We start from the raw sequence: 24,171 nt of genomic DNA on the forward strand, positions 1-24,171 counted from the left end.
CAGCTAGGACTTTCACCCCCAACTGGTATTTAGGAAACCCACACACATTCATCACTAGGCTTCCTCTGATATACCCACATGGTGTGTGGGTATGGGTTTCAACATCAGTCAGACGGGGATGGGAGTCTCTGCTGTCTACATGGCTTTTCTGATGCCCACTCCAGCAGTAGGGCTATGAAACCTCACTACAGCCTAACAAGACAGATGTCTAGTTTCTCCACTGGGCCTTTTCTGGTGTGAACAAGGGTGGGGCCACAGCTTTTCCTTTGGTGTTTGGCTAAAGTAAACCAGTTATTATGTAAACATTGTTTTGCTAAGCTACTCTTTTCTTGGTCCTTTGGCTAGAAGAGCAGGCTTTTATTATAGTATTTTTTCTTCTGTGCTGATTGGCATTTCTGATTTGCTGGCTTCTTCTCCTCTAAGTATGGGAATATATGAGGCAAGGAGAAAACCAAAGGAACTCACCACTGTGCTGTTCCTTTAGTCCCAAGTTCTGTAGTTTGTGAGCCGCCTTCTTTTTGCCTTCTCGAGGCTTCTTATGCTTGTTTTAGGTTTAATGCCCAAGGTTATTAGTTATCTTAGAGAAAAGAATAAGGAAATGTATGTCTAGTCTATCTTCTTAGAAGGGGACATCCCTGTACACCTATTTAAATAAATAACTTTTTACAAACTGTTTTTCAATTACTCAGTCTGAGTGTATCATCCATTTCTTGCTAGATCCCTAACTGATACACCTAATTTATTTATATTGACACTTTGTCTCACCTAAAAATTTACTTTTGGGACAGGATATGTGCCAGATTTGCATTCCTATTCGTTGATAAATACCTAGGATTATACATAATTTAAAAGTCACAAAACATTAGCAATATTCCATATTTAAAATTTTTGTGTTTGATCTTTATCTGTGTAGCAATTTATAATAAAATCCCTAAAACTAACCAAAAAGGTCTGCGATCTTTAACTAGCTAATGTTAGGGAATCTTTGGCTTAAAAGCAAAACCAAACAAACAAACAAAAAAACTACTCACTCAGAATGCAAGTGGGGAAGAAGAATAGGGTGTACAGCAGTGTCACGGTGGGCCAGAACAAGAGAAGAAAGTACACTGCAACCTGAGAATGTGCCCGCTTACAAACAATGATTTATTCTGTCTTACCATTTAAAGCACAACATGGCAATTTCTTTCTCAACCTGGACTGTATATTCTTGAGAGTACAGACTGGTTCTCTGTACCTCCAGTGCTCATATTAGTCCTTCACAAAAAGAAGGTGACTGGTAAAGAGCTTTGAATGCATTCCCTATACACCCATATAGTAACTTATACACAATACAATTCAAACATGCTTGATGAAAGAATGGTGACATCGTGTATTGTGTCTTGAAAGAAATATCTTTAGAAGAAAGTGTATTTCCTTGCAAAAGACTGAATAGAGTCAATATAATAAACACTTTATCACGATTTTCAAGCATACATTGACATTACCCAAGGATAATAAAGAAAACACAATAGACATAAAGCCATATAATTAAAGTAGCTGAATTAATGTCATCTTATGGAAGGATACACATTGTTTCTCTATCATTCTGTCATATTTTGAAGCTTAATTTTGACTGGTCTCCAGAGGACCTTTTATTTCCTTGGCCAATGAGAGGCAATCTTACTTGTGTAATTTTTTTTTTTCATTATAAGATAGAGCTTTCTGAAATCATGTTTCTGAATTACAGTTAATAAAGGTCAGTACTACAAGAATTTGATTGGTTGAATCTTATTTCATTAGGTGTGATATGGTAATACAGGAGATGAAGAAAGCCCATCTTATTAAGTTTAGCAATTTGAAAACCAAAAATCATTTTGGGATAATAGCATGCAGAATTCTTCAAGCTATTGAAGTGTGCAGAAGATGTTAAAATAAACCATGGTGCTCTAAATGGAGAATTCATCCTATGCAAGAAAGATGAATTTATGCTAATTGTTCATTTAGAGTGTATAAAATTGCCTTCTACTTTAGAAAGCACTGACCTCATCAGGGATTTGTAAAGTTGGACGCTGAAAAACGTGATTCTTTATTTTTCAAGAGCAAAAATTAATAAGTAAAATAATGCCACAACGTGCAAGAATCTGATCCTGCTATGGATATAACTAATAAATTTCAGGAACATATATTAAAATTTAGAATTCTAACTGAATACCAAAGTCACATTCATCAGTTGTTTTCACATAACATGCCAAGTATTTTAGTTCCAATTCTTCTACATTTTTTTAAGGTTGTGGATCATCAGTAAAAAAATAAAAGCAGTACAGCCGTGGCTAAAATGAATTGAGTAGTACCAAGAATGTAGGATTTTTGCCAAAAGATGAGAGCACACTGTGTCAGAATAGAGAAGCATTCTCCATTGTTTCAGGCACTTGTACATTATTGTGAAGAATAGCACTTTTTTTTTTCCAGAAACATGTAGTGGAAAAATGTATATGTAAGTCACATCTGGGGAAGAAAAAAAAAATCACAAGCCTTTATTTGCCAGACAGCCATCATGGAAATAAGGTGCATAACAACCACACATGTGAGGAGCTACTGCTCTGTACCTGATATAAATATGTGCAGATGGGTTCAGTACCGTCCTCAACAAACTGACTAAATGGGTTCCCAGTATCTTATTTACCATTATTTGCCATGCTTTAAGAGGAAAGTATTAAAAAAATTTAAAATATTTTATGCAAGAGATAGAAATTATTTAATCCACTCCTATATCCTTTTTACAGATGAGAAAACTGATATTCAGGGTCAACAAGAAAACACTTGTTACTGCAAAGATGGTATTATTTTATATACACATATACACACATTAAATAATGCATGTACATCATGCACACACACACACGCACATATATTTATTTATATTTTATCCCAGCTCTTTTGAAAAAAGATTTAAGTGGCCAGGTGTGGTGGCTCACGCCTATAATCCCAGCACTTTGGGAGGCCGAGGTGGGTGGATCACCTGAGGTCAGGAGTTCAAGACCATCCTGTCCAACATGGTGAAACCCTGTCTCCACTAAATATACAAAAATTAACTGGACGTGGTGGCAGGTGCCTGTAATCTCAGCTGTGTGGGAGGCTGAGGCAGGAGAATTGCTTGAACCTGGCAGGCGGAGGTTGCAGTGAGCCAAGATCATACCACTGCACTCTAGCTTTGGGCAACAGAGTGAGACTCCGTCTCATAAAAGAAAAAAAGACTTAAACTATATATTTATTCTTGTGAACTTTTAGCAAGAAAGAAACAAAGGAAAATTATACTGTTTGCCAAGCCTCACCAGCTCTTCGTTTACATTTCCAAAGGAAGCAAACTTACTAAAATAGACTTACAGTGTGGGGTGGAAGATGATGGGAGAAATTCATCTCTACATTTCCCACCTCCTCACATTTCTGTGCTCGCCTGTTTCCAAGTCACAAGCAAAGTGAAATGACATGGAGGGTTTTATATAAGATTACGCTTTTCAAAACATCTAATTTGAAGCCCCATTTATGGTGTTTATTCCATTTCAGGGCAACTAGTACTGTGGCATGTTTCCATATGTATGTAACTCATTAGTTGTTCAGTGCTTTCCCATTGGCATTGTGAAGGTGTTAAATCCCACAAGTGAGGATATGAATGTACATTGTAATAATATCCAACTTCCAGCACCTACAAGCTATATTCCTGTGCTACACCCCTGTAAATGGGATTCAGCTTTGGTCTGAATATTAAAACAAAACACAAAAATAAAAAAAAAAAACCTATGTATTTAATTATTTTATAGGAAGGAAAGAGGGAAGAAAATAAAAACCAAAAACACCCAAATTGTACGTTGTTTAAAATGTTTTAAAAATTGGAAAAAAATCAGTGAAAATAATTAGATCTCAGTGTTATCAAATGTTTTGGGATTCAAATATCAAATAGAATCTCTATAAATGGACATTTAATTCATATATTCTACACATTTTGCTCTATTTTTTTTCTATTCATGTAACTTGAGCATGGAGCATAACAGAAAAAAAAAAATTCTATAACCTTGAACTTCATTAAATCTTCTGGAATTCTCTTTAAGAGAATCTAATGACTCAAATCTGTCTCACAGAGTGATTAGTATGAAGCAATAGTTCTCAAGTGTATTGATCACAGGGACCTCCCCAGAGGAACTTGGTAGAAATGCAAATTCCTGCTCTTAAATTCTTAGTCAGCACTATTGAATAAGTTCTAAGGTTGGGACCCAGGAATTTGTGATTTATCAAACCCTCTGGGTGTTTTAGATAGAACCTAAAGTTTCAGAATACTTGTATAGAAACATGTACATTAGAACACTCATGGCCAGGTGTGGTGGCTCACGCCTGTAATCTCAGCACTTTGGGAGGCCAAGGTGGGAGGATCACAAGGTCAGAAGGTCAGGAGATCAAGACCATCCTGGGAAACACAGTGAAACCCCGTCTCTACTAAAAAATACAAAAATTTGCTGGGCGTGGTGGCACAGGCCTATAATCCCAGCTACTTGGGAGGCTGAGGCAGAAGAACCACTTGAACCAGGGAATTGGAGGTTGATGTGAGCCGAGATCACACCACTGAACTCCAGCCTGGTGACAGAGTGAGACTCTATCTCAAAAAAAAAAAAAAAAAAAAAAAAACCAAAACAACAACAACAAAAAAAAACCACTCATTCTCTTTTTTAATCTATTGGGCAATTTCTCAAAATAGGGTGAATATATGCTAAAGTGAGGTTCTATGTTTTTCTTTTTATTTATTTATTTATTTATTTAATTTTTTATTATTATTATACTTTAAGTTCTAGGGTACATGTGCATAACGTGCAGGTTTGTTACATATGTATACTTGTGCCATGTTGCTGTGCTGCACCCATCAACTCATCAGCACGCATCAACTCATCATTTACATCAGGTATAACTCCCAATGCAATCCCTCCCCCCTCCCCCCTCCCCATGATAGGCCCCGGTGTGTGATGTTCCCCTTCCCGAGTCCAAGTGATCTCATTGTTCAGTTCCCACCTATGAGTGAGAACATGCGGTGTTTGGTTTTCTGTTCTTGTGATAGTTTGCTAAGAATGATGGTTTCCAGCTGCATCCATGTCCCTACAAAGGACACGAACTCATCCTTTTTTATGGCTGCATAGTATTCCATGGTGTATATGTGCCACATTTTCTTAATCCAGTCTGTCACTGATGGACATTTGGGGCAAAGGATATGAACAGACATTTCTCAAAAGACGACATTCATACAGCCAACAGACATATGAAAAAATGCTCAGCATCACTGGCCATCAGAGAAATGCAAATCAAAACCACAATGAGATACCATCTCACACCAGTTACAATGGTGATCATTAAAAAGTCAGGAAACAACAGGTGCTGGAGAGGATGTGGAGAAATAGGAACAATTCTACACTGTTGGTGGGATTGTAAACTAGTTCAACCATTATGGAAAACAGTGTGGCGATTCCTCAAGGATCTAGAACTAGATGTACCATATGACCCAGCCATCCCATTACTGGGTATATACCCAAAGGATTATAAATCATGCTGCTATAAAGACACATGCACACGTATGTTTATTGCGGCACTATTCACAATAGCAAAGACTTGGTTCTGTGTTTTTCTAAGCTCGAAATTAAGACCATTCCCTTCAGATTTCAAAGGTGAAGCTTCAATAATTATAATAGAAGAGTAGAAATACCAAAAGGCTGTTCCATCATATATAATTGCCAGCATTTTCCCTAACAGAAAGATAAAGGCAGATAGCTCGGTTGCTTAGGTAGAAATGTGTTGGTATCTGTACAGTGTGTTCTCAAGGTTTTCAAATTAACCCTTACGTTCCTACATTTCTATTTGATAGCTGAAATTTCAAGTCTTTATGCATATTATGTTGAGATAGACAAGAAGAGGGAAGAAGAGGGAAGAAGAGGGAAGAAAAGAAGAGGGAAGAAGAGGCGAGAAGGTGGCTCTACAGTTGAGACAGGCTAATTGCGAGTAAACCTGAGAAGGGCTTCTGGCCAGCAAGGTCAGGAGCAAGCTTCTCTTACAGCCTGATGTTTTTTTAAAGGGCCCAGTGGAGAAGTGTGCTTTGAAGCAAGATTCTATTAGACAGGGGTTAGGAAAGTGCTGGCTGTTCTATGAGGATTAGGGCCCTTATGCTCTGTTGAAGCTATGGAAAGGGCTAACATTTGCCATTTTGGCCAGGTGGCCAAATAGACACGTAAAGCTTAAGACGGTGGGGTGTTGTGAAGATGGCAGTACTCTTGTCCTATCATATTAAGTAACTGATAATGATTAAGAAGCAACTAGATGAAGTAAAGGTAGCCCTTTAATATGTTAGCAGTTATTCAGTTTGAGAAGACGAGAGCTGAGCTGAGCCTTAGATATTTGAGACCATTTTCTTTTTACGATAACAACTTTTGAGGGAATAACATATATGAGGACTTAATTAGGCATGAAGAAATAACGTATTTGAAAATATTATTAGGCCAGATGTGGTGGCTCACACCTGTAATCCCAGCACTTTGGAAGACTGAGGTGGCCAGATTACTTGAGGTCAGGAACTCGAGACCAGCCTGGCCAACATGGTGAAACCTGTGTCTACTAAAAATACAAAAATTAGCTGGGTGTGATGGTGAGCGCCTGTAATCCCAGCTACTCTGAAGGCTGAGGCAGGGGAATCGTTTGAACCTAGGAGGAAGAGGTTGCAGTAAGCCAAGGTTGTGCCACTGCACTCCAGCCTGTGTGATTGTGATAGAGCAGGACTCCATCTCAAAAAAAAAAAAAAAAAAAAAAAAAAAAAGATGATTAAAAGCAATACAGAGGAATTGGCATCATCTAAGCAAATTCACTGAAACTGTTTCACAGGTACAACACAAGGAAAGAGTACCTTTTATTCTTAATTTATTCTAAACTTATTCAAAATTATTAAGTTATTCAGGAAATAGAAGAAAAGCTACTGTATGTTTTCTAGTCTACCAATAATTGCAAGAAAGAAGTGAAAATTGAATCCCACAAGCAACTGTTCTATGTTACCATATTAGTGTGAATTATTATTTTAATTGAAAGTTCAACTGGCAATTAGAGAACTACATTTTGTGAACTTGGTGAGTCACTTTACTTCTCTGAGCCTTGGTGTTCTGTTTAATACAAGGGAATAAAACTGGATCTGTAATTTCTATGTGTGATGTAGAGAACTCTTGATAATTAACTGTGATTTCATTAGAAGCCACAGTGGGGGAAGGAGTTAGGGGCCCAGATGGAGGGTCCCTACCCAAACCTTAACACAAGTCAACAAGAGAATCTGATTTTAATGGTATACATTTCTATTTCTACTGTTATTTCTGTTTATAAAATTCTGTACTTTTCTGATGCTATTTTGTTTGTTAGAGAAGTTTCATTCAAACGGCATCAGGAAAAGCAAGATTCACACTTGATACTTAGGATACTTGATGCATTTTGTTTCAGGACTTGAAAACCAGAGTTTGTTGATTCTTCCCAAACTGAAGGTTGAGAATAGTGTGCTGGGTTTATGTGTAGTCTCTCACAAAGTTGGTTTTCTGTAGCAACTGATAGCAGAAATTAATGCAGATTTTTTACTTTTCCCCTAAAAGATAGACGTTTTAAAATTCCAGTGTAAATGAATGATATATAATAAATTACTCCTGCTGACATGCCTTTTAAAACCAAAATGTATCATTAAAATACACACAATTTTTTATTATACATTTTCAAATACATAAAAAGTTGAAATAAATTTATAGTGAATACATATATATCCACCAGCCAGATTCTACAATTACAATTTTACTATAACTTTTATTAACACCATATTAATCAATTTATGAATTTAACTATCCATGAATCCATCTGCTTTTTTTTTTTTTTTGGACATATTTCAGTGTAAATTGTTACATTAGTACACTAAATACTTTAGGATTCACATCTTTACCCAGTGTAAGATATTTATTTACAGTATTTTTACTTTTTAGATAAATTTATGAAACTAAAACTTAAGTCAGTATTTACTCAGCATTGACAAATGCATACGTGGATATCAAATTATAGAATATTACCATCACTCAAGAAAATTCTCTTAACACATGCCCTAAAGATTCAGCAACAGCCACCATTCTGAATTTTTCTAACATGATTTCTATTTGATAGAGAATTTTATATAAAAAATCATACTTTATGTGCTTAATGTGTAAGTCAGCTTTCAGTTACCACAATATTTATTCATATCATTGTGTGTATCAGTAATATATTCCCTTGTGTTGCTGATAGTTTTTTATTGTATGAATATGTGTTTTTTTAGTCAATTATTTTTATTGATGACTACCTGGGCAATTTTTCATTTAAGGCTAATACGCATAAAGCATTATACACCTTTTTATAATTCTAAGCCAATGTCTTTTTTTTTTTTTTTTTGCCTTCTCTTGGGTGAATATCTAGAAGAATGGCTATTACATACAGAAATGTGTGCATAATATTGAAAAGAAATTTCCAGTCTTGCAAAGTGGTTGCATCATTGTATATTCCACCAACAATTTATGAGAGTTCTAGTCATACTATATTCCTGCCGACTTTGAGTAGCAACTCAGGCTTTTTAATTTTACCTATTTAAGTGGATAAATAGTGCTATCTCATTATGATTTTAATTTGTACTTACCTGATAACAAATGCTATTATGCTGTTTAAAATATGCCTATTGGCCATTTGCATAACTGTTTTTGAAGTATCTGTTCAAATCTCTGCTCTTTTGTTATTCAATTGTCTTTATTATGGAATTGTAGTTCTTTATATAGATTGAATACCAGTCCTTTGTCTCTCTCCAAAAATATAGACTGTGAATATTTCTCACAACCTGTGACTTACCTATGTTCTTAATGTTATGCTTTAATGGACAGAAGTGTTTTTATGACACTTAAATTATTTCTTTTTTCTTTTATGGTGATTACTTTCCCTGTCCTTTCAAGGAACTTTCGAGCATCCCAAAAACATGGATACATTGGCCTATGTTTTATTCAAAATCTTTATGATTGCAACTGTTATGTTGAGATCTATCTTCTGTTTTAAATTAAGTTTATGTATCATGTGAGGGTGAGATTAAGACTATTATTTTTTTTTTTTTTTTCCTGTGAACATCTATTTCATCCAGCATGATTTGTTGAAAGGCTCTATCTTTACGCCTTGAATTACTTTGGTGCTCTTGGTGAAAATTTAAATAGTAACATAAAGTGACTATTTGGGGGGATGCATTTTTATTATATCTCAATTATTTATTTTTTCTTATGCTAATATTGTGGTTCTGAAATTACATTTTCTTCATATTAAATCTTGAAATTGCATAATTTCTCTTAACTTTGCTCTTCTCTTTTTTTAAAAAAAAAATATTTATGCCCTTAGTGCTCGCAATACATTTTAAAATAAGCTTTTAAATTGATTTAAAGAAAAAGGCTGCTGGCATTATGGAAGAATCGACATATTGACAATATTAAGTTTTTCAATCCATGACCATGGTATATCTCTTTGTTCACTTTGGTATTCATTTTCACTTATTTTGTTTTTTGAGTCTAAAGATATTCATATATTTGATAAATTTATTTCTGAATTATTTATGATACTTTAGGTAGAAATGTTTAATTTTTATCTTATTTTCTGACTGCTGCCAGAATACAAAAATGTAATAATTATATACATTAACTTGTAACTTAGGACTGTGACACATTTCATTGTGAGTCATAAGATTTTGTGAATTTCTTAACATGTTCTACACAAGTAATCATGTCAGTTGCAAATGGAGATGATATTACTTTTTCTTTTCACATCTTTAGGACATTAAGTTTATTCTCTTATTTTTTAATAATTAAGACCAACTTATACAAATCTGAATAGAAGTGGGGTAGTAAGCACGCATTTTTTAAAATTTGGCCAGAAAAGCATTGCATATTTCACTATTAAGTAACTTCAGTCACCTGAGGTTATTGTATATGTCCTTGTAACAGATCAAGAAAGTTCACTTCCATCTTATACTTGCTCAGGGTTTTGCTTATTTCTTCATGAACAGGTGTTTTTTTCCCAAAGTTTTTTAATGTATTTAAATAATTGTATTGGTCCATTTTCATGCTGCTGATAAAGACATACTCAACACTGGGAAGAAAGAGAGATTTAACTGAACTTGTAGTTCACATGGCTGGGGAGGCCTCAGAATCATGGCAGGAGGCAAAAGACACTTCTTACATGATGACAGCAAGAGGAAAAAGAGAGAGAAGCAAAGCAGAATTCCCTGATAAACCCATCAGATCTTGTGAGACTTACTCACTATCATGAGAATAGCATGGGAAAGACCAGCTCCCATGATTCAATTACCTCCCCTAGGGTCCCTCCCACACATGTGAGAATTCTGGGAGACATAATTCAAGTTGAGATTTGGGTGGGGATACAGCCAAACCATATCAAATATCATATACTTTTAACTCATACATTTAAATTCTTGATTACTTTTGAGGTAATTTTTGCATAAAAATCACTTGATGAAAAATTGATCAGTGTAGGGTTGTATTTATGAATGTTGTGTTATAGAAACTTTGGATACTGTTATAACCCCCCTCCCCCCAAAAAATGTGTGTTTTGTTCTGCTTATTTGTATTAATAGGCAATTAATTTGGTTGGATTAGAACTGCAAACCCTTTTGGACATCATTTTAATATTAGGTCAGTTTTTTAATCCTTAACTGTGCTGTTTGGAATCTACCTCACAAATGCAGGTTTCAGAGATCAGAATTTGTTCCTTGCCTCTGGCTTGCTCTTTCCTGGGATTCCCTTCCCTCGCTGTCAGTAGGTCAGTAGTTATGGTTACCCAGAACTCTATTCTCGTTTGTTTTTGTTTTTGTTTTCCAGAACAGAAAGATACTTGGTGTTCTATTTTAGCCCCTCCAAGCACCACTGATTTTGACCTGTCCCCAGGCTAAATCTTATTTAAAAGAGGAAACTCCTCCCAATTATTTCCTGTTTCAGGTGTTCAGTGCTCTCTGCAATGTGTCAGTAATATCTAGCTCTCCAGTAGTTTGAGTTGTTTTTTCTATTTTCATTCAGAGTTTATAGTCTCTAAATGTAGGAATGGTGGTTTGGTAGGAGCTTACTTGGCCACTTCAGAGGTGCAGATTTCTCACACACAAATTAAAGTTATTTTCTCAATGAAGAATCAGTGATTCATAAACTGCTTAAACTACTGAAGTTTTTCCTTGTTAGGTTGTATATGCCTTAAATTTCTCTAATCTTCTATTTTTAATTTATTCCATATTTAGGCTTATTGATATTTTCCTGAACCATGTCCTTATATAAACTTTCCTCCAAGTGATTCATTTATTCATGCATTCCTTTATTCAGAATTTCTGTGCTGAAGATAATGTCTTCTTTTAGAATAGGCCTTTTGAGTTCTTATTTAACTCTGTTCAAAAGTGTATCTGTGCATTTCCTCTTGACTTCAAATATCTGATAACCAAATTTTCTCTATAATAAGAGTAAATTAACAGTAAAACATTATAAAATAACGATTTCTGCATAAGAATTTATGTGACTTTGGACAGAGAAAATAAAAGGGAGGGGGAGAGAGGAAAAAAGAGGGGGAGAAAAAGAGATTAGTTTCTTTGGATTTCAAATTTTAACCTATCTCTGGTGCCTAAATTATGATAACTTTTAATTTGTACCACAATTTTATTTTAAGTACCTAAATGTACTTCAAACTAATGCTTTATTTTATGTAGGCTTTGCAATCATAACCCCTGCTTCCACCCACCACCACTTTAGAAACTATTAAATGTGAATTCTCCAAATTTGATAATTGTCTAATTGAACATATTTAATGAGTCAACCCATAAGTGTGTTTTAAGAAATGCCTGAATTAGCTGGAAAGAGATGATGCTCACTGATAGGCAGTCTGTGAGTGCCCAGTGTAGTTTCTATCAGGCTGCTCTCTTGCCAGGAGACTACTGTTACTCCAGGCAAAATCTGGAAAAAACATGCCACCCTTTAAAATGATCTGAATTCGAGTTAAACTAACTATAACCTATAGCATTCAGATGAAAGCGGCAGCCTATGTTTTACAGAACAGAAAAGGGGAGATGTTTCTAGATGAAAAAAAAGTAGAAATATTCCACTTTTTACTAGATGGAGTACCATCGCAAAGACTGTTGTAAATTCAAACAAAAGCAAACAAAATTAATGAAACAATAGACACAACCTTTGCTTTTTAAGTCTGAAAGTTTGAAATGGGAAGATAGACTAAGATTATTCCGTATTTGGAGACAAAAACTGATTCAGGTAAAAAAAGAAGACAAACGTTTAAGCAAAGTTCAGTTCCTCCAAAATTGGCTTTGGAACACATCAAGAAATTGATGCATAGTGTTGATTGCAAGAACCGAAGAAAGTAATCCAGACCATGGGAGAAATATTTCAATTAGTGGTGCATGCTAAGAAGTTCACCAAGTTATTAGATGTTGAAAACTGATACAAGAACAGTATTAGATATAGTATTTGCATTGTTCCTGTGTGTATGTGTGTTTATGTGTTCATGCACACATATATAAGCTGTTCAAGCTTATATTTCATTAATCGATTATAGTTAGTGTCTGGGATACGACTGGAGTCTTTCTCAAAAAAAATAGTGCTTGCTGATTTAGACAATCCCAACTATATTTCATATGTTAATGCCATGTGTCACACATGTACATGCACATGAACACACACACACAGTGCTGCAATAATTGATAATTATCATTGAGAAATGAGGCATATTTTCTTAGCTTTTTAGAGATTTGCAATGTCCAAGGATATATGAAAATTACTGAGAACCCTTACATCAAGCAAAGTTGTTGGGAGTTAACTTTATTTAGCTTAATACTTCCTCCTTTCTATCTACATAATGTTTATTAATGAAGACACAACCTCTGGGATACTTTTTAGGAGCATAGATACAAAAACATTTAAAAAGTTATGTCTAGATTTAATGTATCCCAGCTGACTATATCATTGAAGACTCTAGTGGCCAAAGATGATAAGCCAGGTAAATATTAGATAAAGATTGACTTGCAACTTCATAAACTCAAGTTGATGCATCATTTCTGACAATCTTAGAGAAGCTAAAAATGAGTTTGAATATTCAAAGTAATCCCTCAGGAAAAACAAGTAAGGAATTCCCTTTACAGGGAAAAGTCAATGGTTTAAAAATTCTTCTCCCTCTCTACAAGTCCAATTCATGGACAATGCTGTCCTTAATCTTTTTACCACCACCATTCACATTTCCATCTCTACCTGCTTTGGCCAAATTTTCACACACCTCTGTAAAAACCTAGTGTGTGTTGGCTCTTGATTTCCATTACCCTACTCCTCATTTCCTAAATGTATTATTTTCTGTTCTCTTCCTGAAAATACATATCAACTTGTTTCCGGAATTTTGTCTGTCACTGGCTGTTTGACCCATTTCCACTTGTGTATATATGTAAACATGTAAGAGTTTCTAGAGTCTTTTGGCTGGCAGAGGAAAGGCAGAGAACTGGAAGGAGGGTAGAAAGAGGTTGTGCTCATTCAGCTATTTACCTCCTGATCAAGCAAGCTTCGCACATTTTTTTAAAAATCATGTTCTGAATTATGACAGGATGCTAGTATGTTGTTCAATTTGTGTTAGAATTGTAAAGAAAAATTTGTTGTTTTAATTGTTTAAAAGAAGAAATTTAAAATCCAAATAATTATTGTTATATGTCTAATTGTGATAGATAAACTCATTTTCAAAGTATGGAACACATGCATGTTTCAGCCACATGAAACATGTTAAGCAGCAACTACAGAGAACACAGATTGCATTGAATAACTTTAATCCAAGCAACCCTAAAGGGCTGGGTACTGAATATACATGTTTTTGACAAGTGATATGCTGGTGATCAGAAGTTCCAAATCACAGGTCACTCTAATCGTTGATCAATTTGATTTTCAATCAATGGGTGAAAGTTAATAGTTAATGAGGCATGGTTTGCCTTAATTGGATATTGGGAATTTCATTTGAACTCTGTTATAATAAATCCATATTTCCCTCAGGGTGAAAATATATTTTGATTATACAGATGTTGTGATTTTTTTCGCCTTCAGAAAGAAACAGTATTGCTTCCAATGTTGGAGGAAGCTTGTGGATCTTTCCTATTTGATCAGAAATACATGCAATAAATTATTTTCTACTTTGAAAACAATGAATTATTTTCTACTTTACAAAGAACATATGGAGAATGTGTATACATGTGTTTGCATGTGCACATATGTGCTTGTGCATTATCATATTTATTTTAAAATATCATGAATTACACTGCCGTCGACCGCCTGATTTCATGGGAGTCCACATTGGTGTAGATCTTTATAATTAGGCCAGTGGCAGAAAGATGAACGTAATCCATATGATCAGACTTGGGCTCATCTTTATCTTTTTCCTTTATTAACTCTCAGTGTCATTCTGTGATGTCCCATATAAAGAAATTTAAAAAAAAATAACCTTTAACCATAGTACTTCAAGAAAGTAACATTAATTGTGACACCATACATCAAGATTCTATTCGTTTTGGGAGATAATTTTTAAAATAATTTTATTATGGTAACATAATAATTGAAGTAGCAAATAACCAATATTATATGGAATGATCTTTCTGGAGTCCCTCACATTGTGTCACTTCCTTCCTAGTATCTACTGTGCTTCCACTCGCCCTTATGGGCTGCTAGTGACTATCAAGACTGTAAAGGAGAGGAAAAATAATAAAGAAATTGTGAGTGCTATTCTGGGTTTAGGGGTTAAGGAAATACAAATCAGCGAGTTGTCCTAAAGTTAAGGTTATTCTTTGTCAGTGTCATAATCTGCTCAGGCTCTTAGAACAAAAGTACCACAGACTGGGGGATGGCTTACACAACAAACATTTTTGTTTTCTTTTTTCACACAGTCCTGGACACTGAGAAGTCTGAGATCAGGACACGAGCAGATTCAGTATCTGGTAAGGGCTTGCTTTGGGGTTGTATAGACTGTCATCTTCTTGCTAGGTCCTCACATGATGGAAGAAGTCGGGGGGGGGATCTCTGGAGTCTCATTTATAAGAACACTAATCCCATCAATGATTCATGAAGGATTTACCCTCATGACTTAATTTCCTCCTAAACGCCTAACCTCCAAATACCATTATATTGGAGGCTAGCATTTCAGTATATGAATCTGGGGCAGAGAGCACAATCTTTAGTCTGTAATAGTGAGGAAAGAAAACCCTACTATGCCTCTTATTAGACATGTAACCTCAGGCTACTTAGGGAGCCTTTCTCTGTCTGGGACTTTTCATCTGTAAAATTAGGACAAGAAGCAAACCTGTTATTTTTGGTGAGAATCAAAGGAAGACAAATATGTGGATATACTAGAAATACTACATGAACATAGTAGGCACAATTATCATTGTTGTTATTATTATTACTATTATAGGGAGATTTTTTTGGTATTGCATATCGTATTCAGAGATTTGTATAAGTTAAATAAATCATCACCACACACCAAAAATTCCTGATGAAATGTGGGAGTAATCTTTGTGTGGATATGAAAAAAAATCTACTGTTCATGGACATCGAGTGACCTCCAGAACTTATGCTCTTTCTTTGCACTCATAACCTTGGTGATATAAATAATTCAGTATAATCAATAAAATACATTAAATTTTGTATGTTAAAATGGCCCTAATCCTTTTTAATCTTGAGCCGTCCCTTGAATATATTTGTGTCCAACTTTTTTACAATGGTATGCGTTGAAACACGTACACTTTATCATTTAAAATTCCACTAAATCTTGACCTTCATTACTTGCATAAAATTAACCTTTGAATAGCAAATTACAGAGACATCTGGAAGGATGAAACAATAATACTTAGTAAAAAGTACGAATTATGCAGTATACAACATATTTTGGAAGAGCTAAAATTGCTAAAAGCTACATATTTAATTATGCATGACCCGAATACTTTTGGAACAAATTTATTGTGTTCAAATAAGCACTGTTTCAAAGGGCACTTTGGAGCAGAAATGTAAACCGACATTCCCTTTTGCTACTTATTTTCTTACTCAATAGAACTTTACTTCTGAAAAAGAACATGAAAAAGATCCACTTAGTAGGTCACTGTTATTAGAAAAAAATGCAAATGAACAACTAAACTTCACTGCACAAATCAAGCTGCCTACTCTCCTGGGCATTATTTAGTGCTTAGTTTAATATTTTCCCAACATTTTAAGAGTTTTTGCAATTAAATATTAATACTTTTCTCAAAGAGAAAGAGAGATTTATTATCCTAAAGAGATGGTAGAAGGGAGGGACAGTGATCTGCATCAACGGTTAGAATGAGGAACTGAAGAGAATGGTTCATTAAGGAAAACATGCTGAGCCTCCTTTCTCTCGTACACCAAAAAGTCACAGGCTTGTGTTTAACTATGTGGTGGAATTAAATGAAAAGTCAATATCGTCTCCAAATGACTGAGCTGACTGGGCCAGGAATTCTCTAATCATAGTATGGAGCCATTACAAGGTTGTGGACACATTACAGCATGGAAATACTCTGTCTAGATTTACAAAAGAAACACAAACAAAACCCTACAGACTTACTAGGCATCTTTGCATTTCAACTTGCCTGGCTATATAGGATGCTCACGTAAGAAGCCTGCTGACCTCACTTCAATGCCTACTGAATTGGATTCCCTGGTCCTCCCTGCATACGTGCTCCTCCAAGACTGCAACAGTGACTCCTGGGGCTGCTGAGACGAGTGTTGACAGTGGACAAATCTCAGCTAATTCCCCTTTTTTGGGGATGCAACCTCAGCTGAATTAAGCTGCCTTGACAAAGTCATGACTTCTTTCTGACAGCATCCTCCAACAATTTACTGGTCTATGTGGGGTCTAAAGGCCTGGTGCCCATAACCTGATTCAAGACATTTTTGGAAATCCATTTCAGCTCGAGAGCCCTGTAAAAAATTTCAGGAAAATGCTATGACTGCATTTCAGTTTACATTTCTCTTTGTTCAATCATGCCTTATTACTTCCTCAACAATGTTGATCCTGAAAACACTCAATAAACTTACTGCATTAAAATATCCATCTAAGAATCAACTTCTTGAAGAACTCAGTGTGTAATATCTACTATTACTATCGTGTAACTCTGTGACTTTGAACACAAGGCTCTTATTTGCAACATTTGCATAATTGTTCTCTGCCCATTGGTGTCTGAATATACACAGCATGGCTCTCTTCATTGAAACTCGCTATGATTTCCTAAGGTCTCTCAGGTTAAGCTGCTTTGTATCTACAGTTTGCATCAACATAGGATAGCCTACTCTGCAACACAAAGAATCCTCAAATCTCTGTGGCTTAAGAGTGTAACATTTAATTAAACAACTAATCTTTTTATTTTTATTTTTTTCAGAATAGAGATATGCTTTTCTGTCACTCTCCTCAAACTGTGTATTCAATTATCTAGGCTGACTCCATCTTGTAATTAGTATTTTCTGTAATGCAGAGCTTCCAAGGTTACTGAGACAGAGGAGGAAAAGAGATGGAGAGGACAAGTTTTCTCTAAATAGTCTTTGTCCCAGTGTGACTTGAATTATTTCTGGTTACATTGCATGAATCAGAGCTGGTTGCATGGCTCTAACCCAACTGCATGGGAAGCTGGAAAATACTCAGGGATAGCTGGCGTGCTATAAGTAAGTATAAAATTCCCATCCAGTAGTTACAAAATCTCCCCCAGCCACAGTTGCCAAAGTGAAATTTGGCTCTGCCAGTTTGTCACATATTGGGTGAGACATGCCAAACATAATCTCTAAATGGGTAAAATTGTTTGAATTTTTTTCTTTTTCTATGATGTGTGCAAATGATGAAAAATCCACTTTATTTTACTTATAAAAATATATATAATCAATTAAGTGTCTGAACTTCAGTATCTTCATCTGTCACATAATAAAATATAAGTCCTGTCAATCAGCTAGTGTTTTGATAGAAAGCTCTCCATAAATATTAATATTGGTGATTTTAGTTAGACGTTCTACCCTTTTTATCTAGGGTATGACTTGGCTCTTGTTTATTATTTTTAATATTCCAACCTAGAAAAAAGATGCCAGAGGGCAATCATTGACAAAACACCATAGAATGAGGCTTAAAACATGATTTGGAAAGAAATGACTTATATATGTATCAGGTTTTTGGCAATTTGCCTTTAATATGGAGAGATGTTAGCTTTAAGGAATATCACCTAAGTTTTCAAGGAAGCCCACTTGTTTGGGTGAGGAGGAACTTTCCAAGAAAAACAGCTTCTGATCTGTCCTAGAGATCGGGCTTTAAATATTGCCAGTCTTGGTTCCCAGTCCCCACCCAGGCCAAAATCTTGCTCTGTCATTCATAAACACTTTAACTTAGGTCAAATTCCTTCATTTCTCAGGGCTAATTGTCTTATGTGTGAATATTACATGAGACAATCATAGTTACTAGTACATAATGACCAGATATAGCCAGATTCCCGGATAACAACCTTCCCTCTGCCATATCCAGCCTTCTCTAATCTAAGCTCACTGAGTGCCCAAACTCAAAACTAGAATTGCAACTCATGCATAGTAGTAGTATGTATACCAATACTCAAATTCAAAGGCTTAGTGTGCTCCATACCCAAGGGTTAATACGGTTCTCTCCTATATTTGAAATGTAGTGGGAGTAAGTATTATTCATATCCCTATCAAATTGTTACCCAAGCCTTCTTTGAGGTCAAACTACCTTACGTTCCCAAAAATTAACCATTTAATCCCCTAATGTGTTTTTCCTTTTTCTTTCCACAGTTGGAGCAACCCACAGGTCTTAATTTCTGCCACATTTATTATTATTTCCCTTTCTACCTTCTAAGACTCCCTTATGTAACTGAAGTCTGTACTCTACCTTTTCCAAAAGGCTAACATCTGTACCATCTGTTTTCTTTATGGAAAATCAGAACCCTAACTGTGCCTAGTTCTAAAACATTTAGCTATAGTCCTAGTCACAATCTTAGCTTGCAACCTGATCCATTAGGCATCTCTCAATTCTGGTAAGAAAGAGCCTCATTCTTGACGTCCAGACTTATTATTTAATGCCCATTGGAGATATACCCCCATTTGGCATGGTACTTTAAACAAAGGTGATCGAAAAAGAAATTAGTCATCACTTCCCCTATACTTTTTGTTTCTCATCTCAGAGCATAGCTCCACCATCTAGTAATTTACCCAATACAGAGAGCTTTACGTCTTTTTTGAGCCTTTCCTTTCCCTTAGCCCACACATTCTATACCATAAAACTATTATTCTGACTTGCTGATTTCAAATTTTGTTTCTTTCCAGCCTAACTAGCAGTTTCTTGTCCAAGATAACTGTAATCTGCCACCTTCATCCTGTAACTACTGCATACCCGAATAACTGGTTATCTAGGCTCCCCTCAGTCTCATCCATTGGACACAATATACCCAGCCAAAGTCTTAAACTTCTATGCCTATTATTTCTTCTTCAGTGGCTTCCCTCTGTCCTTAGGATAAAATTTAACCTTCTTAATATAACTTACATTTTCTTCTATGGTCTTGAATTGGTTTACCTATCAAACCACTTAATGCTCTCTCTCACTGATTCTTCCCTAGCCACAATGTACTCATTTACTCCCAAAACATGCCCTGTTCTTGCTCACCTGAAAACTTTCACAAATACTCTCTTATTTGTCTCTTGCCCGACTTTTGGTTACCATTCCAGTGTCTGTCTACAATTTCCTTTTTCAAAATTTCTCTCCAAATGGGTAGGATACTCGGTCCTGCTATAAATCTCTAGGGTATTCTGTTATTTCATTTTGATAGCCTTTATTATATTTAAAAATTAATCCTCATTCAATTTTCTGCCTTTCCTGCTTGTCTACAAGTGGTAGGATGGCAGACTTTACACTTGTCATGCTCACTACATGAGCAGACATGAACACAGTATTTGGCATATGGTAGGTGCTTACTCAGTTACTGTTGAATGAGCAGATGCCACAAATACACACTATACATTCCCTCATGGAGACTGCTCACTTCCATGGCAAGACATCAGAACTCCTGAACCACATAACGCAAAGCAGTATTGCTTAAGTGTGAAAAATGAGCCTTCATGGCTCTATCGCTTACAAACTTTATGACCTTAGGCAAGCCATTTGACTTCTTTCTTCATCTAAAAAAAGTAGCTTTAAAAATTACTTCACTGGATTTTTGTGAGCATTAGATTAAGATCATCCATGTAAAGAGATTACCCCAGTGCCTGACGCAGAGTAAACAATTGTTTTATGTCAACAATTATTATTATTTGGGGATGAGGCTATAAGGTACTATCTGTAGGGGTGTGATGGTTAATACTGAGTGTCAGCTTTATTGGATTGAGGGATGCAAAGTATTGTTCCTAGTTGTGTCAGGATGGCATTGCCAGAGGAGATTAATGTTTGAGTCCGTGGACTGGGAGAGGCAGATCCACCCTCAATCTGGTTGAGTACCATCTAATCAGCTGCCAGTGCAGCCAGAATAAAGCAGGCAGGATAATTTGAATAGAGACATCCTGAGTCTTCTGGCTTTCATCTTTCTCCTGTGCTGGATGCTTCCTGTCCTCAAACACTAGATTCCAAGTTTTTCAGCTTTTGGACTATGAACTTACACCAGTGATTTGCTAGGGACTCTCGGGCCTTTGGCTACAGATTGAAGGCTGCACTGTGGTCTTATTTTGAGGTTTTGGGGCTCACACTGGCTTAGTTGCTTCTCAGCTTGCAGACAGGCTATTGTGGGACTTCACCTTGTGATTGTGAGTCAATAGTCTTTAATAAACCCCCCTTCATATATACACCTATCCTATTAGTTCCGTCCCTCTAGAGAACCCTGACTAACACAGACGGTTGGGGGCAGGCGTAGCTGCTTCCATTTCATCCAAAAATGGTTATAAAATCTTCAGTCCTTTCCCTTTTGTTTCCCATTGCCTTAATCATTTATGGGAATGATTCAATTACAGTTTCCAGTCAATGTACCTCATCTTAGTGCTTTTAAAATTCCATTCAAGTTAAACTTATTTAAGCAGTGAGGGAGGAAGTGATAGTCTTCTTTGCTGTTGACAGAACCTGACATGTGGCATGCCTGATTCATCAACTACAGACAGTATTTAATTTATTTATGACGTGCACAGTGCAAAATTTTCATTTTCAAGATTCTGCACATTCTGAGATGCTGTTCAAGCTTTCTAGAGGTTTTCAAGGTCTAGGGCCATTCCAGAAAAAAACAAAAAAATATTATTTGTAGTAGTCACCAGGCTGCAAAATTTGAGTATGGTATCACTAGTGTTCTGTTCACGGGTGGAATCATTACTCCAAAGAGATGTTCCCAATACTTTAAAATACATATAATGATTTAAAGTGTATATTTACTTGTGATGTTTTTCCCATTTTTCTTGTCATCATCTTAGTCCAAAATAAGATTAATTATCTCCTAGATATACACATCCTCTATCTCACTTGCCTCCCTGAATATCAATTTCTGGACCACATTTCCCTTTCCCTATCGAATATCTATTCAACATGCAGATCCCTGTATTCCACTTCCATGCACAAAATCATTCAATGTCTTTCCATTGGTCTTTAGATAAAATCTCAACGTTTTAACATGGCTTAATTAATCCTCCCATTATCCATTGAGTATTCCTAGAACATCAGTTCTACCCACCCGTACATCCCTTTCTTTTACTTCTTGTAACATGCATAGGATCACTCACCTGCCTTGGAAGCTTTATACAATATCTTACCTTTAATATGCTTCTTTCCATTGCACCACCCATCTTTGCCTAGTTACCTTCTCGTCTTTTGAACAACAGATAAAACATAGCTGTCTCAAGAGAACTTTCCTCAGGCCCCCATCTGTATCAGATCCTTTTGTTATACAGTCTCACTGAAAAATGCTTTTACTTCACCATGTTAATCTTAGTGACTATGGACTGATTTGTATACTTATACATTAGAATATTAACTGCTAAGACTGCAGGGACCTGCTTTTCATTGTATTCTCACATTCCACTTAGCATGTGAGGCATAGTCTAAATAATTTTGGAAAGCACAATGAAACCTAACTTGAGATGTAGTCAGAATTGAGAGAAAATTAATACAAAGACGAATGTCTTCTATATCCATTTACAATATTAAGAGGATCCAGAGATTGAGTCAAGACAATTGAACCAAACTATATAAACCCAGAAATCCCACTTGTGACTCCATCTGTAATAAGATGGTCTACAGTATGATCACAACCAAAACAAATATAAATAATATGAGGGTCTATGGGAGACAAAATTTGTAAGTCATAGATTGATGTTGCAATAGTGGTTTCAATGTTTCTACAACTCAGACTTTAGAATCATCAATTGAGGTGAGAGCTACGTTCAGTGAACCAGTTCTACTTGATGCTGAAGAGGAGGAGGAGAAAGTATGGAAACAGGATAATCCTCAAGAGATTTCCAAGGGACATCCGAGATCATGAATGTAATTCTCCACTGATTCATAGTGAGCTAACTTTATACCTGAATTAGGAAGTTAACTTAAGTCTAAACACATTAGATGATGTAAATATCACATACTTCATATCCTCTTTGGCTCAGGAAACATCATAGGCGATGAACATTCAGAAAAAACACCACTGCCTGATGTGCACAAAACAGAGTAGCACTTGATGAAGCAAAGAGAGTATCTACAACGTTTCAGACACTATATTCAGGATACATTATGAAATATGTAGATAGGAAATATATATAATTAATACTTCTCACAGTATTAGCCTTCACCGTCCTCTTTTTAAAATTTAATTATGGGCAGAGAGGATCTCGGATAAATTATTTATAAAGCCTACACAAGCCATGCAATTGTAAAGGAAGTAGTCACACAAAGGTGAGACTAACACTCAAATTTCTCCGACTCCAAGGCTGTAATGTTGCTACTCTACAACAGGCCAAACTTAAGAGAAAAATGTATATGGGACAAAAATCTCAATCCCTCTCTCTACACATGTCTCTCTCTAGATTTTACTCCAGCTCTTTTTTTGTCCTCTTGAACATAGATAAGTAAATACACATATCACTAAATATCAACATAGACATGACCATGTCAGTAAAATGTTGACTCATCATTGATTTTCTCTATTCTGATTTTCTTCTTTGTAACTCAGTGAACATTGGAAGAATTACCATTAAATAATGGTATTAAATCCCTTATCATATTCTAGATTCATAGTTGGACATTTAATATGAAGGATCCATTTGTGGCACAATGTGATTCTGATGCTTTCTGATGTATAACATTTTCCAATGTCATTTGGAAATGTTACACTGAGGCTTGATAAAATATCAGACATATATGTATAACTAGAAAGTACTAAAGTTGCAATTTGAGTAAAGAATGTAAAATGATACCATAATTTTTATCTTTAAAACACAATTTTCATGTTTTAGGCAGAGCCAGATTTAACCAGAATACAAAATGGAATGAATGAAAGCAAACATCAAAATTAAAGAATCCTATAGGAGCACATACGGTAAAATAAAAATAAAGAAATTAATACTTAGACATTATCTGGTAACTATGTTTTTCTTTGGTGTTGTCTATGACAACTTAATTTATCATTTTTTAAAATGTTTTCAAAAATCTTTCAGGATTAATTTCTAAACTATTCTTCATTTTCTGTATGACTGGGATAGCATGTCATAGAGGATAATGGAGTAAATGGAAGAATTAGTTTCTGTATTAAGTTTTAACATAATATACTAAAAATTACAAAATTACTGGTATGTGCATCTGGTTGAGGAACATTAATTGATGACCCTATAAGGGATAAACATGACTATTGTTATAGAATAGAAAGTAGAACAAATATTAGATTAAAATAATATAAAGTCCAGAATGCTGGAGGTGAGAGTCCAGTCTTCTATATGACAATCAAACAGACTTTTGCTGGAAGAGGGAGGCTACTTTTTGGACTTTTCAAGAGATATGTAATTAATTTAGAACCTGATCAGATTAAAATTATGATAATTATAAATGAATTAG

General features: G+C 35.4%; 1 long non-coding RNA gene across 1 annotated transcript in view; it reads left to right on the forward strand.

Moving 5' to 3' along the window:
• LOC126944970 (uncharacterized) overlaps positions 1-24,171 on the forward strand; it is an 82,313-nt gene that overhangs the window by 48,844 nt on the left and 9,298 nt on the right. Inside the window, exon 3 of the long non-coding RNA XR_007722249.1 lies at positions 14,996-15,046. This is a non-coding gene — a long non-coding RNA (uncharacterized LOC126944970). The remainder of the gene's footprint in view (positions 1-14,995; positions 15,047-24,171) is intronic.

The sequence above is a fragment of the Macaca thibetana genome, chromosome 20 (genome assembly GCF_024542745.1).
Source record: "Macaca thibetana thibetana isolate TM-01 chromosome 20, ASM2454274v1, whole genome shotgun sequence".
NCBI classification, from domain to species: Eukaryota; Metazoa; Chordata; class Mammalia; order Primates; family Cercopithecidae; genus Macaca; species Macaca thibetana.